The 20,918-nt window shown below is 49.8% G+C and overlaps 1 long non-coding RNA gene across 1 annotated transcript in view; it reads right to left on the bottom strand.

Moving 5' to 3' along the window:
* Nucleotides 1-20,918, bottom strand: part of LOC137627405 (uncharacterized) — a 907,682-nt gene that overhangs the window by 886,217 nt on the left and 547 nt on the right. The gene's annotated exons all lie outside the window — the stretch shown is intronic.

Here is a 20,918-nt window from a genome sequence, read left to right as displayed (position 1 = left end):
CTATGATTAGAGTGGCTCAAGTGTATGCCAAACCCACTTGATGGGACTGAGAGCATTTCAAGAATACAATCATCCCCACTCTAATCATAGTGGCAGGCAAACCGGACAGAATGCCGAGAGTCCTATCTATGAAATCGCCAACCCCTGGAATCCGAAGGCCAAATTTCCTACGAGATAGTTCCACATGCCAGTATGGGAATACTGACACTCCTAGGTGTCCAAACATTTTCGGGCAGTTGGCAAGACCACCACAGCTCCCACAATTGATTTTGAAATAAAAACCGATCATGGATACAATGTCCCCTCTAAAAAACCTGGACAGTGAAATGGGTAAGAGTTTTGACAGCAAGGTTGGAGAGAGCTGATAATTATGAAGGAGGAATAAGCAATAAGAAGTAATAGAAAAAGAATGAGAGAAATTTAGAGTCAAACTGAGGAAAAGAAATTCCCCAGTTCGAGAGCCCTCTTGCCCGTCACAAGCCTTCAGCACGGGAATGATATGCCGTGCTGAAGCCCAATGACTTCATCAAGGCATTCTCTCGTTAAGAGGGATCATTCCTTTGAGCCTGAAGGCTAGACTTAAGGCTGAGCGATAGCCTTTCACCGCCGAGACTGAAAGGCGCATTTTCTTCAGGCAAATGCACCAGGAACTCCGCTATTGCTGGAATAGTGGCATCGAGTGGAAAGATACACCTTCCACGACACCAACTACAGAAGACTTTCCATTTTGCCTGGTAGACAGATGCGGATGATTTTCGCAGATGTCCAGACATCCTAATCGCAACTTGTTGCGAAAAATCCTCTCTCAGCGAGATGCTGGATAGTCAATAGGCGTGAAGTCGTAGCGAAGCTATGGCTTTGTGGAAGATGCTGGCATGTGGTTGTCTGAGTAGATTGTGTCGTGGAGGGAATTCTCTCGGAATTCCGTTAGGAGTTGCAGAAGGTCCGGAAACCATTCCCCGTGATGCCATAGCGGAGCTATGAGGGTCATTGAAAAATTGACCGGTATTCTGGTCTTGTTGAGCACCCTCCTCATCAGGCAGAACGGGGGAAAGGCGTATACGTTGATGTTGTCCCACCGTTGTTGGAAGGCATCTTGCCAGAGCGCCTTGGGATCCGGGACTGGGGAGAAGTACAGTGGTATCCTGAAGATCAGCGCTGTCGTGAACAGATCCACAGTCGGGGAACCCCACAAAGTCTGGACTTTGTTGGCTACTAGATGACACAAAGACCACTCGCTACTCACTATCCGAGACGCTCTGCTCAGATTGTCGGCGATCACATTCCTCTTGTCTGGAATGAAACGCGCCGATAGTAGAATCGAGCGGACTTCGGTCCATCTCAGTATCTCTACTGCAAGATGGGATAGCTACTTCGAAAAGGTACATCCTTGTTTGTTGATGTAAGCCACTACTGTGGTTTTGTCACTTATCCCCACCACAGAGTGACCTGCCAGGTATTGTTAGAACTGCTGAAGGACCAACAAAACGGCCTTCATCTCTAGACGATTTAAATGGAGGAACTTATCTGATTCTGATCACAAGCCTGAGGTCCTGTGGTACAGAACGTGCCCCCCCCCCCTTTCTTTGAGGCGTCCGAAAACAGCATTCAATCCGGGGGAAGGACGAGAAGATCCACTCCTCTTCGTAGGTTCTCGTCTGTCACCCACCACTGGCGGTCCGACCATTCCGCAGGGCCCATAGGGATCATGACGTCCGGGGAATCGCAACCTTGATTCCACCGGGACTTGAGCCGCCACTGGAGAGATCTCATCCTGAGGCGATTGTTGGGAACTAGACGAGCCAAGGATGAAAGGTGACCGAGGAGACGTAACCACGATTGGGTTGGAAGCTCTTCTCGTCTCAGGAAAGAGCTTGCGACCCCTCTCAGCCTTGCTATCCTGTCGTCTGATGGGAAGGCTTTGTGGAGATTGGTGTCTATAATCATGCCTAGGTAAACCAGAATTTGAGTGGGAAGCAGAGAGGACTTCTCGAGATTTACCATGATCCCCAGATTCTGGCACAGTCCTAGAAGTTTGTCTCGGTGTCGAAGAAGGGATGACTCCGAGTCTGCTAGGATCAGCCAATCATCCAGATAACGGAGGAGACGGATGCCGATCCTGTGTGCCCACGATGATATTAGGGTGAACACTTCTGGTGAAACCCTGTGGTGCTGTGGAGAGACCGAAACACAGCACCTTGAACTGGTACCCCTTGTGGTCTAGGCTGAATCCTAAGTACTTCCTTAAAGATGGATGGATTGGGATCTGGAAGATACTTCATCCTTCAGATCCAGTATACACATGAAGTCTTGCGGTTTCACTGCAAGTCTGACCGTGTTTGCGGTCTCCAAGTTGAACGGAGTTTGCTTTAATCTGGACCTCTGCCCTAAGGACCCGCCCCCTTGCTGATCCCATGGCAAGGGAGCTAAATGACACCGGATTCGTCCTCAGGGGAGGTAGAGATGTTGTGAACGGGACGCGATATCTCTGACTGATTACGGAAATCGTCCAGGAATCGGCCCCGAGTTGCTGCCACCTGTCTGCGCAACCTTGTAGGCATCCCTCCACTGGTGGACATGCAGGGAGACTGCCAATCCTAGCGTTTGCGGCCTCGGCTGCTCCCTCTAGGATTCTTCCCTCCCCTGGATGACTTCTTACCTTTCTTGTCCTTGACCGGAAAAGGCTTAGACACCACTGTCTTCGCTGCCGTTGTTGGTTTCGTGGTCTTGGTGGGACGTGGCTGCTGGGGTGCTGGAAGTTTATAGGGCTTGAATGTCAAAGCCCTATGTAGGAGGGAGTCTTGGTGACTTCCTCCACCTCTCAGCAGCCTGCTCCACGTCCTAAGGCTCAAACAGGTTCGTTCCCATAACGGAAGAATGTCTGAGCCTGTAGATTTCGGTGCTAGGGGCCTCCCGGTACTGTCTTGGAGTCCTTCAACTCCCTCCTGGGAGGGATGCAGGACTCCAACAATGATGGAGGCAGGCTCTTCTTCACCCTATTCGAGAAGACTTTACTGCGCGAGGTGGGGTTTCCCTCAATGGTGTGATAGGGGGAACGTCTCACCTCACGTGACTCCCCTGAGGACGGGAAATCCTCGTCCGAAGGGGAGGGAGAAAAGTCTGAGGGGGGAGGGTGCCTACCTCAAGACTTACGAGAAGACAGCTTCGTCCTCGGAGAAGTTACCACGTCCGAAACTCCTCTTTTCCTCTTCAGGGGAGTAGATGCAGCCAAGGATTTGTGGCCCAACTAAGAGAGAACAGGCTTCAAAGCCTGTGCTACCGCTCTGATTAGAACCAGGACTGCCGGCTGAAGGCTGCACTGTCAGACACTCCATCTGGAGGGGGAGTCACCTTTAAGAAGAAAGAAGATAAGGAAGAAATGTCCCTGGAACTTTCTGGAACCTTCCCCCCTACCGGCAAGCGCGCTGTTCTGCGCTTGCAGGTTGGGGGAATGCAGTGATGGCGCCCTTACCGCGCGTTGTCCTGCAGCCTCGCGCGTGGAAGGGTATTGGCGATTGTGCTGGGGAGCGCGCTGGCGACTGTGCTGGGGAGCGCGCTGGCGACTGTGCTGGGGAGCGCGCTGGCGACTGTGCTGGGGAGCGCGCTGGCGACTGTGCTGGGGAGCGCGCTGGCGACTGTGCTGGGGAGCGCGCTGGCGACTGTGCTGGGGAGCGCGCTGGCGACTGTGCTGGGGAGCGCGCTGGCGACTGTGCTGGGGAGCGCGCTGGCGACTGTGCTGGGGAGCGCGCTGGCGACTGTGCTGGGGAGCGCGCTGGAGACTGTGCTGGGGAGCGCGCGATAGGGAATACCCAGGGCTCGCGTGCGGGAGACTGCTGGCGCGCTCGCGCGCGAGGGCATTTGCAAGGGTGAGACTTCATAAGAGTGCGCAGGAATCAGATTGCGCACTTGTGAGCGCGAACATTTCGCGCGCGGGCGTGCAGGATCAAAATGAAGAGCCCGTGCGGGCGAAAATAAAAGATCGTTAGCCCGTACTCACGTACCAGAATGTTGGCACGCGCGCGGAAAACTATCGGCACGCGCGCGGAAAACTATCGGCACGCGCGCGGAAAACTATCGGCACGCGCGCGGAAAACTATCGGCACGCGCGCGGAAAACTATCGGCACGCGCGCGGAAAACTATCGGCACGCGCGCGGAAAACTATCGGCACGCGCGCGGAAAACTATCGGCACGCGCGCGGAAAACTATCGGCACGCGCGCGGAAAACTATCGGCACGCGCGCGGAAAACTATCGGCACGCGCGCGGAAAACTATCGGCACGCGCGCGGAAAACTATCGGCACGCGCGCGGAAAACTATCGGCACGCGCGCGGAAAACTATCGGCACGCGCGCGGAAAACTATCGGCACGCGCGCGGAAAACTATCGGCACGCGCGCGGAAAACTATCGGCACGCGCGCGGAAAACTATCGGCACGCGCGCGGAAAACTATCGGCACGCGCGCGGAAAACTATCGGCACGCGCGCGGAAAACTATCGGCACGCGCGCGGAAAACTATCGGCACGCGCGCGGAAAACTATCGGCACGCGCGCGGAAAACTATCGGCACGCGCGCGGAAAACTATCGGCACGCGCGCGGAAAACTATCGGCACGCGCGCGGAAAACTATCGGCACGCGCGCGGAAAACTATCGGCACGCGCGCGGAAAACTATCGGCACGCGCGCGGAAAACTATCGGCACGCGCGCGGAAAACTATCGGCACGCGCGCGGAAAACTATCGGCACGCGCGCGGAAAACTATCGGCACGCGCGCGGAAAACTATCGGCACGCGCGCGGAAAACTATCGGCACGCGCGCGGAAAACTATCGGCACGCGCGCGGAAAACTATCGGCACGCGCGCGGAAAACTATCGGCACGCGAGATGAAAAACTATCATCGGGCGAGCGGAAAACTATCGGCACGCGAGATGAAAAACTATCATCGGGCGAGCGGAAAACTATCGGCGCGTGGAAAATGACAAATTTGTGGATAATTTGTATTTTTCCTAACTATACAAACCTTACCTATTTACATGGGGTAATTACTTCGGCGTAGATGAACGACGAGCTATAAAAGTTTTAACGAGGGTTTCCTACCTCGCCGCTAGTTAGCGGGGGGGGGGGGGGGGGGGTAGCTAGCTACCCCTCTCCCTCACACACACCGGAGAATACTCCACTTTACTTAGAGGCAGGACTTATCTTGGGGGACAGGGCTGGTGGGCACATAACTGTGAATAGCTAAGGTTTGTATAGTTAGGAAAAATACAAATTATCTACGAATGTCATTTGTTCCGTAACTGAAATACAAACCACGCTATTTACATGGGGTGACTTAACCCTTAGGAAGGGTGGTAAGTCCCGGCCCTACTGGCTTTGCCTTGCCCGGGGATTCCATATTCGAGCGATCAAGTACTCGGACAATAGGGAATCCCTGCTCCTCGCTGGCGGTTGTGAAACTGCCGCGGCCTACTTAAGGTGTGTGCGAAGGTAAAGAGTGACTTGTCCCAGGTAGTTGCCCTGGAGTCCCTCAGAAGGAAATCCAGGCTAGGACTCTCCCAATACCACCTCGTCAGGGTATGGGGACATGACAGTATTACACCTAATACAGTGATGCCTCAGGATACGAAAGTAATCCGTTCAGGATACGGTTTCGTATCCTGATTTTTTCGTATCCTGAGTCGCGTTTTACATGTAAATAGCCTAATCCGTTCCAAGCCTTAAGAGAAGACACCTTTTCTTCCATAAACACGCTAAAATGTAGTAATAAACATGCAATGCAGCCATTTCTATCATTCAATAATTAACCCAACCGTTAAAAACAGCCTAATCCATTCCAGAAACCACTATGAGATTATTCAATAATGTAGTTATAGCCAAGTTATTCCCCCCAAGCCCTAAGAAAACGGTCCGTTTTCTTTACTACTGTATAAAAGTTACGGTACTTTATGTAAAGCATTTAAATCAGTGAAAGTGTATTGTTACCTGTACGTACACCTAAATTAAGGATTGATACCCGTACTCTGAAAAAAAGGTTACAGTTAATTAGTGTAACAAAAAAGTTCTAACTTACCTTTTGATTGAGATGATGTCCGATAGCGAAGTCGCGGCAGAGGAGGATGGCATAAGGCAGAAAACGTAACAAGTGACAGACTACGTACAGTAATTTACACACTTGACACATTAACACTTAAACTTTACGAAATAAAAAAATGGCAGAAATAATTAACACTTAACATTACGTATGGAAAACTATAAAATGAAAGAAAAAATTACTTTAACACTTAACGGTAACGTAAAACTTAAAAATGAATTTTTTTCTTTTGCTTTTTTATAACTTTACGTTTTTCATATTTTCTAAATCTCTTCTACTTCTTCATCACTTTCTTTTTTCTGTTTCTTTTCTTTACCATCACCTTCTATTTCTTCATCACTTCCTCTTTTCTGTTTTTTTTCTTCACTTTCACCTTCGTCTTGGCCTACTAATACCACTGGCCTCTTTAATAAGAAACTATCCATTGAAGCTTGTTTCTGCCTACTTTTCAACACGTTTCTAAAATGCGTTAGGCAAACGTCATTGCAGTGTTGAAGCGCACGGTTGGTATAAACTTTTTCTGGATGTTCCTTTTCGACGTAGTCTGCCATTTTATGGAAACATGCGAGAATTTCCTTGATGTCTGCCGTTTTCAAAGGTGTAACATCCTCCTCATCACCGCTAGAGAACTGCTCTTGAACATCACTCACTTACATCGTCTCCAACTCCTTCAGGTCGTCCGTCGTCAACTCCTCGTGGTGCTCCTCGATAAGTTCATCTATATTCTCCGCGCTAACTTCCAGCCCCATGGACGTACCAAGATGTACGATGTCAGCCACCTCAGACTGCTGAATTGGTTCAGGATCGTCAACGATCTCGGCTTTGCCTCCAGGCTTCCCGAACCCCTCGAAGTCTCGTGCAGAGACAGCATCAGGCCACAGCTTCCTCCAAGATGAGTTCAGGGTACGCCTCGAAACTTCCTGCCAAGCAAGATCGATGAGTTTGAGGATTATCACGATGTTAAAGTGATCTTTCCAAAATTCACGCAGAGTGAGGTTTGTACTCTGTGACTTGGAAACATCTCTGGAAGAGATGCTTCGTGTACAATTTTTTAAAATTTGAAATAATTTGCTGGTCCATGGGCTGGAGGAGAGGGGTGGTGTTAGGCGGTAGATATAGGACCTTTATGAAGGAATACTCGGCCAGAAGATATTCCTCGAGGCCAGGAGAGTGAGCTGGAGCATTGTCCAACACCAGCAGACATTTCATAGGGAGGCGCTTTTCTTCCAAATATTTTCGGACAGTCGGACCGAAGCAGACATTCACCCAATCAATGAAAAGTTGCCTCGTTACCCAGGCTTTAGCATTCGCCCTCCACATCACGGGAAGGTTCTCCTTGATGACTTTGTGGGCTTTGAAGGCTTGGGGATTTTCTGAATGGTACACCAGCAGGGGCTTTATCTTGCAGTCCCCACTGGCGTTTGCACAAAAAGCAAGGGTAAGCCTGTCCTTCATAGGCTTATGTCCGGGTAGCCTCTTCTCCTCCGCCGTGATGAACGTCCGACGAGGCATTTTCTTCCCAAAAAAGTCCAGTTTCGTCGCAATTGAAAACTTGCTGAGAACTGTAGCCTTCCTGCAGAGTCAACTCGTCGAACGTTTTAACAAAGGCTTCGGCGGCCTTCGTGTCCAAGCTGGCTGCCTCCCCATGCCGTACCACTGAATGAATGCCAGTCCTTTTCCTGAATTTCTCGAACCACCCACGAGAAGCCTTGAACTCTGGGGGTTCCTGCTGGGATGTTCCTTCTCCTGCCCCTTCTTCGGCCTGAGAACGCACGAGATCACCGAAAATGGCGGAGGCCTTCTGGCAAATTGTAGTCTCAGTGATGGTGTCTCCTGAGATCTCTTTGTCCTTGATCTACACAAGAAGCAGCCTCTCCATCTCGTCATGCACGTGGGTTCTCTTGTTGGAGAAAATAGTGACGCCCTTAGAAGGTGTCGCTGCTTTTATGGCCGCCTTCTGCTTCAGGATGGTGCCTATCGTAGATGGATTCCGGCCATACTCCTTGGCGATCGCACTTAAACGCATGCCAGACTCGTACTTTTTTACGACTTCAAGTTTCGTCTCCATCGAGAGCATCGTCTTCTTCTTCCTTCCTTCGGCAACATTCTTGGGACCCATGGCTACAGTAATACGTAATATAAAACACTACGTACGTTATATACAGTACTATGTATAGTAAACACTAATACAGTACAGTGCACAGTAACGAATGTTTAATAATGATAACACGTGGCATACGAATGTACTGTATATTAACACTACTTCAAACAAGCGAAAGCACACAATGTCTGTTAACGATACCGCGGTCGGAACGAAAAGAGAGAGAGAGAGAGATGAACGCCCGTGCGTAAGCAAGCTGGGATAGTTGCCGACAAATAGGAAAGCAGGATCTTATGGCGTCAGCTAGCGTCTGAGTAGGGAGATAACCAATGGGTGAGCGGGAGGCTGTAAGTGAGTCTACTCAAGTTCAAAGTCTGGCGGCGCATGCTTTTTAAAATTACTCTCGGCGAAGAGTTGGGATCTCGTAAGGTTTTCGTATCCTGAAATTTTATTCGTATACTGGGGGCATAAAAATCTTCGAATCACTTTTCGTATCCTGAATTTTTCGTAAGCAGAAACTTTCGTATCCAGAGGTATCACTGTACTAGGAACACAAGGAAGCATGGTCTACTTGCAGTGGTTTGAGGTCAGCTGCGCAGAGAACCCAGGATGCTGTTTTCTCCGTGGGAGGAGAGGATGAAGAAAAGAATAAGGGCCAGACAGATCTTTTCATTCATGCACATTAACACCAGGTAACAATGCCCTCAACCTTCTGTTACTTGTCCATCAAGGAGCCTGAGGTTTAGACCAGCTGTTGCGAAGCCACCACAGGGCCGATAGAAACGTATCGAGCCTACTGTGGGTCACGTCTTGCAGGTAAGGGGCTGAGAAGGTCTGACGCTTCAACATCCCCACTTGTAGGTCCTGCATCACTGAAAGATGCTCCATGAAGGGCAGGGACGTATCTAAGCCCCTGACATCATGGGCTCTAGGGCGATGCGACGGAGAAGGGTCAGGATTCAAGGCAGGGTGTAGCACCCTGCGAAACCGGGCCGAGATGGTACTCCTGGAGACCCCTCTCCTTGTTACCCAGGATCCACGAACGAGACTTGAGCCTGGAGACGAACTGCAGCTGTTCTCTGAAGATGCCAGCTCGGACTCCCTACCGGCAAGGTAGGAGATGGTCTGAGTCATCTGTTACAGGACGGAGACTCGAACCCTGGAAGAAGTCGAATAGCGAGTCCGGCACTCCCGGATTCTGAGTCTCGGCAACAAACCTCAGGGACGAACCTGAATGATGCCTCCCCCTAACCCCCTGAATGGGTGAAGTCGTAAGAGAGACCATGTGACTCGCTTGGCTGAAGATAAGCTAGCAGGAACACTGTCTACCCAGAAAGGTGGTGGCCTGGGGACTTATATAGTGGTTCGTCAGGGGGTCTCTTTTAGAGACTCGAGGACTCGAACCACGTCCCAAGGAGGAGGTCTCACCTTCGACTGAGGGCAGGAGAGGACAAGGCTTCGCATGCGAAGGAAGAGTTCCAGCGGGGGAGAAATGTTTGCCCCAAGAGCCAGGAGGCAAGACTTAAGGCTGAGAGATAGCCTTTCACAGTCGAAACTGAAAGGCATATTTATCCCGCAATCCCACTAGGGGCTCCGCTATTGCTGGAAGCGGCATCGAGTGGAGGGATGCCCTCTCCCAGACACCGGCCACAGAAACTCGCTCTTTCGCCTAGGAGACTACTGCGGAAGACTTGCGCAGGCGTCCAGGCCTCCTTTTCGCCACTTGTTGCGAAAATCCTCTCTCTTTGAGGAGATGCTGGATAGACTCCCGGCGGAAAGTGGAGCAAGCTACGGAGGCAACACATCGATGGTGTCCCACCGTTGCTGGAAGGCATCCTACCAGAGGGCCTTGGGATCCGTGACCGGGGAGCAGTACAGCGGGAGCTTGCAGCTCAGTGCTGTAGCGAACCGGTCCACAGAGGGAGCCCCACCGAGACAGGACTTGTAGGCTACTTGAGGATCCAAAGACCACTCGGAATGTGGTGTCCGTGACACACTGCTCAGACTGTCGGCGAGCCCATTCCTTTGCCTGGAATCAAGCTAGCTGCTAAGGAGACCGAGGGGGACTCGGACCATCCCGGTATCTCTACCGCAGGATGGGATGGTTGTACTGAAAAGTACCTCCTTGTCTGGGCCAGAAAACCATCACTGTGGTGTTGTTGATCCTCATAACCACAGAGTAGTCCGCCAGGCTAGGTGCAGCTACTGAAGTGCCAGAAACACTGTTTCCGTCTCTAGTAGGACTAGAGAAGGTTCTTCCTGGTTCTGACCACCGGCCTGAGGACCCGTGGATCAGAACGTGGCCCCCCCCCCTTTCTTTGACGCGTCCGAAGACAGCATCAAGTTTGGGGGAAGGACAAGAAGGACCACTCCCTAATGTAGGCCCTCGTCTGCTTCCCACCCCTATGGGTCACGGCGTCTGGGGAGACGTGGCCCCAACTCCCCCGCGCCCCAAGTCGCCACTGGAGAGAACTCATCCTGGGGCGAGTGTGGAAACCAGACGGGCCAGGGAGGAGAAACGTAACAACCTTGGGTTGGAGGGTCTTCTCGTTTGAGGAAAGGTCTCGCGACCTTCCTCTGCCTTGGTACCCTGTTGTCTGAGGGGAAGGCTACGGGAGATAGGAGCCTAAGACCAGGCTCGGAATACCAGACTCTGAGAGGGCTGCGGGGAGGACTCCTCGAGGACCACCATGATCTTTAGAATTTGGTAAAGTCCGAGGAGCTTGTCCCGATGATGAAGAAGGGATGCCTTCAAGTCTACCAGGATCGGCCAGTCACCCAGGAAATGGAGTAGCCGGATGCCGATGCCGAGAGCCCGTGAAGAGATCCGAGAGGAAGTATCGGACAACTGTTGAGGTGCAGTGGAGAGGCCGAAGCACAGCCCTTGAACTGGTATATCCGCCTTCCAGGCGGACTCCAAAGTACTTCCTTGAAGAAGGGTGAACCGGAACCGGGAGTACGAGTCCTACCGGACCAGTGTACACATGAAGTCTTGCGGTCTCACCGCAAAGCTGACCGCGTCTGCTGTCGCTATGCTGAACCGAGACTGTTTGACAACCCTGTACAGAGTCGAGAAGGGAAGAAGACGATAAAGGAGGCCTCGGAACCCGTTGGCCACCTCTTGGAGGGAGAGTATCTCCGACATGGACTGGACTTCCGCCCGGAGGGCCCGTCCCCTCACCGATCCCTACCCAGGGAGGAGGGAAGGGCTCGAAACCAACCGGGACTGTTGAAGAAGACAAGCTCGGAGAGCTGGCCCTCGGCCTAGTCTCTGGCGCTCTCCATTCCCTGAGACCAGGGCAAGCTGCACTGGCGTAAGGGAGTCCTTGGGTGAGTAGAACTCGGTCCAGGACCGTATCCTTCCCTTACCGAGGAGGAATCTCTGAATCTGGGATCCCCTTGAGGTTTCTCCTGAGGGCCAGAACCTGCCAGAACACAAGTTCCGACCCCTGGAGCTCCTCCTCCTGATGGACTGGCAGCAAGGTCTCCCATCCCCGGAGGCTCTTCCTGGGGAGACTCGTAGACATGCGCCAAGGGTCCAACTGGATCCTGTCGGATCCTTGCGGAAGACAGGGCCTTAGGATCCCTCCTAGGAGGGAAACTGGACCCCAGCGATGAAGGACGTAAGGCTTCGCCCCCTCCGCACAAAGGACCCTCAGGAAGAGACGGGGATTCTCCCAATGGAGTGAGGGGGAGAGGACCGGGTCTTCCGACCCTCCTGGGGATGGGTAGTGCTCCGAGGAGGGCTCATCGCCTGCGTAAGGACTCGCGAAGGGACAGGATAGTCCTTGGGGGAGATACCATGCCAGAGATTCCTCTCACCCCCTTCAGGGGGAGAGGAAGCTGCTACTGATTAGTGACCCCAGTCAGAAGGCACAGGCTCATCGCCTGCTTGAACGTTCTGACAACGGCATCCAGACCAGGGATGTCGACCAACCCTCGCACTGACAGGGAGTCCCTCTGGAGGGAAGAGGATCGTTCGATCCTCTTCTGTGTAACAAAAGATCGTCGGAAATGGTTGAAGGATCGGCTAACTCATAGATCAGGAACTGGGATGTGTCCCTAAAAGGGAGGGCATCCCCTGAAGAGGACCAGGAGGTCTACTTCAGTGCCGACGATAAACTGAGAGACTGCTAAATACTCCAAGGAGTGGTTTCTGTGAGGTACCTTTCCCTTGAACGGGAGAGGTGTCCTTCGTAGAAGAGACTTAGACACACCGTAGGCTGAAACGCTGGTGAGCGCCAGTGCGCTATCTCAGGAACCCCAACGATGTGCGCAAATGCGCAGGGAACGGTGGTAGCAGCCTAACTGAATACTGGAACAGGGTGTCTCTGAAGGCAGACTCAGGAACACCAGTCGAGCGCTAGCGCGTAAGGGAACGTTGGAGCGCAGGTGATACCTGGCACTTAAGGGACTTACTCAAGGTGTGAGAAAGTCTCTCCTGCCCCGAAGGGAGGAGCCCGTTAGATAACGGGGGCGTGGGCGCCCAAGGCGCGTCTACAGTGAGGAACGGATACAGCAGGCAACAGGTACACTGAGGGATGAGAGACCAAGGGTCTAACGTAGCCTGAGTAGCGAGGCCCCGAGGGGAATAGTTGCAAGACCCCGAAGGGTCAACGCAACGAGAAACCGAAGTTTCTCCGTCACTAAACACCGAAGTGCTAGTGACTGAACAGCAAGCTGTTGACAACAGGAACAAACCTCCGAAGAGGAGTCTCTATGAGTGGCCTCTCTCGCGAACGAGAGAGGTGAGCACTTCGTAGAAGAGACTGGTGATGGAGCCCCGAAAGGCCGTGAGATCAACAGACGTAAACAGGAACAATCCTCCGAAGAGGAGTCTCTGTGAGTGTCCTCTCACGCGAACGGGAGGGGACACTTCGTAGAAGAGACAAAAGGAGCAATCCTCCGAGGAGGAGCCCTTAGTGCGGCCTCCCTCGCGAACGAGAGAGGGCCAGACTGATCCTGCAGCTGCTCAGTCCCTTGAGCGTAGCTACAGAAGCGACCGCTCAGCCCCAAGAGCATAGTCGCTAGTACCATGGTCTAGCCTTGCAACCGCTCAGCCCCTTGAGCAAGTCACAAGGGCGGCCGCTCAGCCCCAAGAGCATAACCGCCTAAGGACCAAGGAAAGGTAAAAAGGGAAGTTAACTAACTACCCTGGAGGCGAACCTCCTTATCGTTCTAGGATGCAATGAAGAGCTGGCAGTAGTCACGGGGGAACTTCTAAGAGAAGGGAACGCCCCTGACGAACGCCTTGAGAGACGGCGGCGAAGCCGACTCCCCAGGATAAACAGGACAGCTCTGCTTCGAAGGCACATAACGGGCATGAAGAAACAGCATCGTAAACTGGAAAATAAAACAGAATAATTATTTAACAGAAATTCCCCCGGGTGAAACTCTGAAGAGAAACCCCGAGGGAAAGAACATAAGAACGAAAGAAGGTATGCGCCCCACCTCCCCAACCCCGCATGCCCAGGTGAGGAGGGGGGACGAAGGTTAACAAAACAGAATTATAACATTATAATTATGCAACTGACTTTGAATGTTCCAAGGATCACCGACCCCCGAAGGGACGTGAGCCCTGAGCAGAAAAGTTAAAACACAATTATATTCATAAAAATAATCGAGACAAAAAAAACCAAATAGCGACTCGGTCCTGAGAGGCTATCGTAGGTGTAGTACGGAGTAAGAGGTGAACGACCTCAATAGAAGGGTCGGGCTCCACGAAGGCAACCATGGTGGCCTAGGAGTGAAAGGCCGTGATCAAGAAAAGATCGTAGTGGCCTGCAAAGTCGGCGATCACTCGTAGACGTACACAACACACACCGCACAACACAGAAAGCAAAGGAAACTTACTATTTTCTATACACAAAAATATACATAAACATCAATAATGTTTAAATATATTAAGTATAAGAAAAGGTAAGTTAAAAGACAAAACAATAATGGCCGTCAAGTGAGGATAGGAGCGGAGACTTCCGATCGCTATCCGAGCCAAAAGTAAAGTGGAGTATTCTCCGGTATGTGTGAGGGGGAGGGGTAGCTAGCTACCCCTCCCTCCCCCCCACTAACTAGCGGCGGGGTAGGAAACCCTCGTTAAAACCTTTATGGCTCATCGTTCGGCTACGCTGAAGTAATTACCCCATGTAAATAGCGAGGTTTGTATTTCAGTTACGGAACAAACTATCGGCGCGCGCGGGGAAAACTATCGGCGCGCTCGCGCGTATGACTATTGGCGTGCGCGGGAAAGATCGTCGGTACTTGCGCACATAAGAAGATCGTCGGCGCTTGTGTGCGTATGAAGATCGTCAGCGCTTGTGTGCGTATGAAGATCGTCAGCGCTTGCGTGCGTATGAAGATCGTCAGCGCTTGCGTGCGTAAGAAGATCGGCGAGCGCACGCGGGAAACCATCGGTACCCGGGCGTAAGAAGATCGTCGGCGCTTGCGCGCGTAAGAAGATCGTCGGCGCTTGCGCGCGTAAGAAGATCGTCGGCGCTTGCGCGCGTAAGAAGATCGTCGGCGCTTGCGCGCGTAAGAAGATCGTCGGCGCTTGCGCGCGTAAGAAGATCGTCGGCGCTTGCGCGCGTAAGAAGATCGTCGGCGCTTGCGCGCGTAAGAAGATCGTCGGCGCTTGCGCGCGTAAGAAGATCGTCGGCGCTTGCGCGCGTAAGAAGATCGTCGGCGCTTGCGCGCATAAGAAGATCGTCGGCGGTTGCGCGCATAAGAAGATTGTTGGCGCTTACGCGCGTAAGAAGATCAGCGAGCGCGCGTAAGAAGATCAGCGAGCGCGCGTAAGAAGATCAGCGAGCGTGCGTAAGAAGATCAGCGAGCGTGCGCGCGAAGGTAGCGGAGCACGCGCGAAACCATCAGTACCTGCGCGCGGACGATCATTGGTGCTTGCGCGTGTAAGAAGATCGTCGGCGCTTGCACACGTAAGAAGATCGTCGGCACTTGCGCGCGTAAGAAGATAGTCAGCGCTAGTGGTCGTAAGAAGATCGGCGAGCGTGCGCGCCAGTAGGTTGAAGGGTCAGCTGGTAGGACGATCAGGAACTGGGATGTGCCCTTTAAAAAAGGGCGGGCATTCCCCTATGAGGACCGTAAGCAGGTCTGCTTTAGAGTCCAGGACCGAAGTCCTTCGTTGCCGCGCAAGGTTGCGCTGGTAGATCGGTAGGTCAGCTGGCAAGACAATCAGGAACTGGGATGTGCCCTTTGGAAGGGCTAGCATCCACCGATGGGACCGTAAAAGATCCGTGTTAGAGTCCAGGTCTGAAGTCCAAAGGACCACGTTGCAGCACAAGGTTGAGGTCACTGGAAGTTCTGCTTGATCCTTCGAGGCGGAGTCTCTTGACAAACCTCTCCCGCGAACGAGAGAGGTGCCTACTTCGTAGAAGAGACTTGAACACACTCGTGTTGACGCCCCTTAGGGCCGTTAGATCAGCAAGCTGACCTTATCAGTAGCGATCCTCCGAAGAGGAGTCTCTATGAGTGGTCTCTCTCGCGAACGAGAGAGGTGACACTTCGTAGAAGAGACCTGAAGACACTCGTGGTGACGCCCCTTAGGGCTGATGGATCAGCAAGCTGACCTTCGCAGTAGCGATCCTCCGAAGAGAAGTCTCTATGAGTGGCCTCTCTCGCAAACGAGAGAGGTGAACACTTCGTAGAAGAGACTTGCCAAGACTGTGCTCCACCCCTGAAGGAAGAGAAACTCAGCACGGGGGAAGAAAAGTCTGGCCGAAGGGCAGCAACAGTAGTCGAAGGTGATAAATTTATTAAGGTATGGGAAGTTCTCCCTCTGAAGGGAGAAAACCACACACCTGGGGAGGAAACCTCCCTCAAAAGGGAAGTTATCCAACCCCTGGAGGCGAACCTCCATTAGCGTTCTAAGATGATCTGAAGTGCTGGCATGTTGTCACAGGAGTACTTCTAAGAGAAGGGATAACGCCCATGACGACGTCCTCTGAGGGACGGCAGCGACATCAGGCATGAACAGGACAGCTCTGCTTCGTTGGCACTCTTTAGTCGAACGAAGAAAAACTGCATAGTTAACTGGAAAAATAAAATTAAATAATTATTTTAACAGAAATTCCCTAGGGAGGAACTCCGAAGAGGAACCCCGAGGGAATAACATAAAAATAAGAATTAAGTATGCGCCCCCCTTCCCCAGATGACATCCATGGGAGAAGGGGGGGGGAGTAACTGTAATAAAAACAGAATTATAACAGAATTATAATTATCTAAATCATCTAAGAATATTCACTAATAGTGAGAATCACTGAATCCCGGAAGGGAAGTGTTCCCCACAGAGAAAGCTGAAAAGTTAAAATACAATTAGATTTCACAAAAAATAATTGAGACAAACAAACGGAATAGCAACCTAACCCGCAATGGGAAAGGAGCTACCGTAATAGTACGTAGTTGTAGTAAAGGTGAACGACCTCGAGTAGAGAGAGACCGTAGTCAATTTAAAAAAGGCCTCATTCCCTTCGCTGAGAATCCAAGTTTCCCGTAGGAAAAGAGGAAAAGCGAAGATAATAGATGAATGAAGAGGGTCCAGGCGATGAAGATTCCCCTGCGGTGGCCGAGTTAACAGATATATGCCGACAGGAAGACCGATGGACCAGAGAGGGAGAGGTCGTTCCCCACGAAGTGGAACTGAGGTGGCCTTGCTACTACGTAAGTGTCGTTGTCGTACATCACACACACAGCACAAACACTGAAAAGAAAACTTACTACATTTCTATACACAATATATACATAAACAAAGAATGTTTAGATATATTACAAGTACAGTATAAGAATAGTAAGTAAAAAGACAAAAATTAATGGCAGTCCAAAATAGGCGAGGAGAGAGAGAGAGAGGAACAACTGTTCTCGCTCCGAGCCAAAAGTAAAGTGAGCTCAAACAGGTGTGTGTGTGTGAGAGGGGGGGGGGGGTTAGCAGGCTACCCTCCCTACACCCCGCTAACTAGCGGTGGGGTAGTAAACCATAGTTAAAATTTTAATGGCTCGTCATTTCAGCTACGCCGAAAGTAATAACCCCTATTAAATAGCGTGGTTTGTATGTCAGTTACGGAACAAAGGATTAATAAAAAAAAACCCAAAAAAGAAAGGCTAGTCTGCCAGTCAAATAAAAGCATGAGCAGCGGTGTTACCACTGTGATGGCTAGAATTCAATTGAAGGTAAACAGCAGCTATCGACTGGCAGTCCCCCCACCACTAGCAGGTGGGTAATTACCTGCCCCGTCGTTAACGACCTTGTTAAGGTTTTTCTGCCATATTTTCCAGCTCGCGCTAGAATATCTCCTATAGTAAAGAATTCAGGTTTGTATCAAGTGTAGGAACAAATGGCCAAAATTATTATTTACAATTGAAAAATAGGTACTGTACTGTACTGTATTACTGGTATAGTAAAACACAGGGCAAACTTTACTAATATAAAAAGTGGGGTATATATAGACTTTTTTTTCTCAAAAATTACCTTTATTTCCCTTGCAAATAAATAGTTAATAAGATATACCCTAATATATCCTACGGTAATGGGGACACCCAGTGGGAACCCAGGGTTTTGGGTGGGGAAAATTTACTGGTGAATCAATGAACAATGGTAAAACTCATCTTTCCTTCTCTATACATTATTCTCTGAGACGCATGAGGCTGATGAGTCGGGAGACACATTTCCTTTACGTGATATTTACTTTTAACGAGCACCTCATCTCACTTTAAGCAAACAAGCAATTCCAGTTACAGTATTGGCTGAGAGCTGTGACATCATTATGAAGTAATGGTTTCGTAACCAATTACGAACAACTTCAGTTGAAAAACAAGTTTTACCAAGATTTCAGCAAAGTAATAAAGTTACTTTAACGTCCACTATTATCCATGTTTGACTGAATACTTCTAATATTGAAGGAAAACCAGCATTTCATTTTGTTGTAGCTATGGCAAGGGTAGTGGCTGACCCTTTTGGCTTTAATTTTGGCAAAAAACCCAATTCCTACGGATCGTGTGCAGTGCAATGTTGGTTATGAAGAATTTTATCCTTATTTTCCAAGTGGTGGTATTGAACTAGTGGTTGAATATGCTCAACGACAATTTGATTCTTAAGGAAAAGTGTTGCGAGTGCTGTAGAGCTATTTTTCAGATAGACTACTACAGGAATGCCTGTAGTGACGAAAGGTCAAGAGGGAGTACAATCTATTTAGAAATTTGGTATCATTACAGAAATACAAGGACAAGACAAAAAAAAAAATAGGTGTTAATCATAAGGTAAGGAACTATTTCTGATTTACTTTATCATAATATAAGGATTTATTTATGATTTGATTTTAGTTTGTCACCTGGGAAGGGGGGACCGGGCAGCTTGGCCCCAGCTAGGGGTTGTGACCTGGGAACTACTAGGTTAGGTTAGGTTCTGTACCCTTTTAAAAATCTCAAGTGTTGAATAATCACAATGTTTGTCCGAGCCCCACCTAGGGGTTGTGACCTGGGAACTACTAGCTTAGGTTAGGTTGGTTTTTTAGGTTCTGTACCCATTACATATCTCAAAAGTGTTAAATAATCCCGGTCCTGTTTTCGCATACCCAAAATCCCAGGTTCCCACCTGTGTCCTTCGGGAAGGGGCCCATAACAGAACGGCTTATGTGCAGTGGAAATAGAGGTCTAATTCGTTGAAAACACATCATTCAGAAAAAGTTTATTTCCTCTTAGAAATGTTGTCCCGTGATTTTCTATAAATTCATCGAAAAATGAATCAATAATCATCAATCAATAACATACATTATAATTAACAATAAAGGGTAAATTTTTAGTTTCAGCCAAATTTGGAAAAATGCAATAAAAATATATTTGTTGCATCAGAAATAGTGTGGTTTCAATGAATTTAACGTTTATTTTGACTGAAAACCAACCGATTTAGAGATTTACTATGTATACCCTAGTTCATCCCACCAATTATGGGGGACACCCTTTGGGAACCGGGGTTTTGGGTGGGGGAAGGGGGGGGAGGGTGTTGGGGCATTGAATGATATTTGCAATAAATGAATAATTAATGTTCCAGCACCCCTCCCCCATACCCCTAACTAGGCCTACCAGGGGGAGGGGGGTAGGGCCCCCCAGCGACCCCCCCTTAAAGCCACAGTAATTTTCAGGGCACCACAGAACCTAACAAACCCACCTAACCTAACCTAGGGGCCCTGTACCCCTACCGGGGGGGGGGGGGGCTTCGCCCCCCCCTGCGACCCCCCCTTATGGCCAGAGTAATTTTCAAGGCACCACAGAACCTAACAAACCCACCTAACCTAACCTAAGGGCCCTGTACCCCTACCGGGGGGGCTTCGCCCCCCCTGCGACTTCCCCTTATGGCCACAGTAATTTTCAAGGCACCACAGAACCTAACAAACCCACCTAACCTAACCTAGGGGCCCTGTACCCCTACCGGGGGGGGGGCTCTGCCCCCCCTGCGACCCCCCCCTTAAGGCCACAGTAATTTTCAGGGCACCACAGAACCTAACAAACCCACCTAACCTAACCTAGGGGCCCTGTACCCCTACCGGGGGGGGGGGGGGGGGGGGGCTTTGCTCCACCTGCGACCCCCCCTTTAACCAGGGGTAAATTTGAATATATATATTTTGTTAAATCACTTCTTACCTTAAACGGAAGATGACGATGAAGATGTGGAAGGTTGTGGTTGACCCTTCTTTACAGATTTGGTACAATACCACACATGTCTATCCTCACGAAAATGTAAAGCCGAATCACATTTACCACACTGGACACTTAAAGGTAATACGGAATGCTCCCTTAGAAAACGATTCACTACTTCAGGAGTTCCATTATAATTCCCATGAAATCTGCCGATCACATCAAAATAGGAATAACGACATATTTCACACAACCGGACCGGAGGATCCATGACAGTCAAGTGACTTGTGATGAAAATATAGAAACCGGAACTTTTGAAAACCGAAAACAAATGACAATCACGGGTTTCTCCCATAATGAAATAGGGAAAAAAACAAAATACTATCGTTTACAATGTTATATTGCACGAAAAACAGATCCTTGAAACAAGACTGAGAGACCAATGAATCGTCCAATAATAACCCTTGAAAAGAACCCAGTAGTATTTAGATTGGAGGAGCGACATTAGTGGGAGGAGCAAATGCGCATTCAAGCAAATATTGTCACATTGCGCAATGGGGAGGAGCCAAGTAAGATGAAAACAGATATACAAACGAACAAGAGCTACCTTGCGTGCCCATGGAAAGATATACACTAAACTTAGAAAAAGTCAAGACCTTCAATTCCTGAAATATTTTTTTTCTCTGTAAGTATGCATTAGCGACAATAATGTATTGAGAAGAAGTGTTTTGTTATCACGTGCTTTACTAGGAAAATATATTAATATAATACATTTCCCAATTTGGTTGAATCCAAAACTTTACCCAATAAAGAAATTAACTTCTTTAATGAAAATGTAAATTAACTGCATCACTTTATGGCAGTTATCATGCATTCTTGATGATTATTATTGCTCTAAAGCACTAGTTCTTGACATTTCCCCATCCATGATCCACGATTACCAACTGGGACCCCAAGCCTTTAACCTTTCCACAAGAAAATAAGGCCAGATTCATTGAATATACACAATAAATAATGAATTCTTTACTTTCTAAAGAAAATGGTAATGTGGCTTACTTCTCGAGATTTACCATAAAAAAAAATTCCCCACAAAA

Source organism: Palaemon carinicauda, chromosome 35 (assembly GCF_036898095.1).
Source record: "Palaemon carinicauda isolate YSFRI2023 chromosome 35, ASM3689809v2, whole genome shotgun sequence".
Classification (NCBI taxonomy): Eukaryota; Metazoa; Arthropoda; class Malacostraca; order Decapoda; family Palaemonidae; genus Palaemon; species Palaemon carinicauda.
This window is presented reverse-complemented; position numbering and strand designations above follow the sequence as displayed.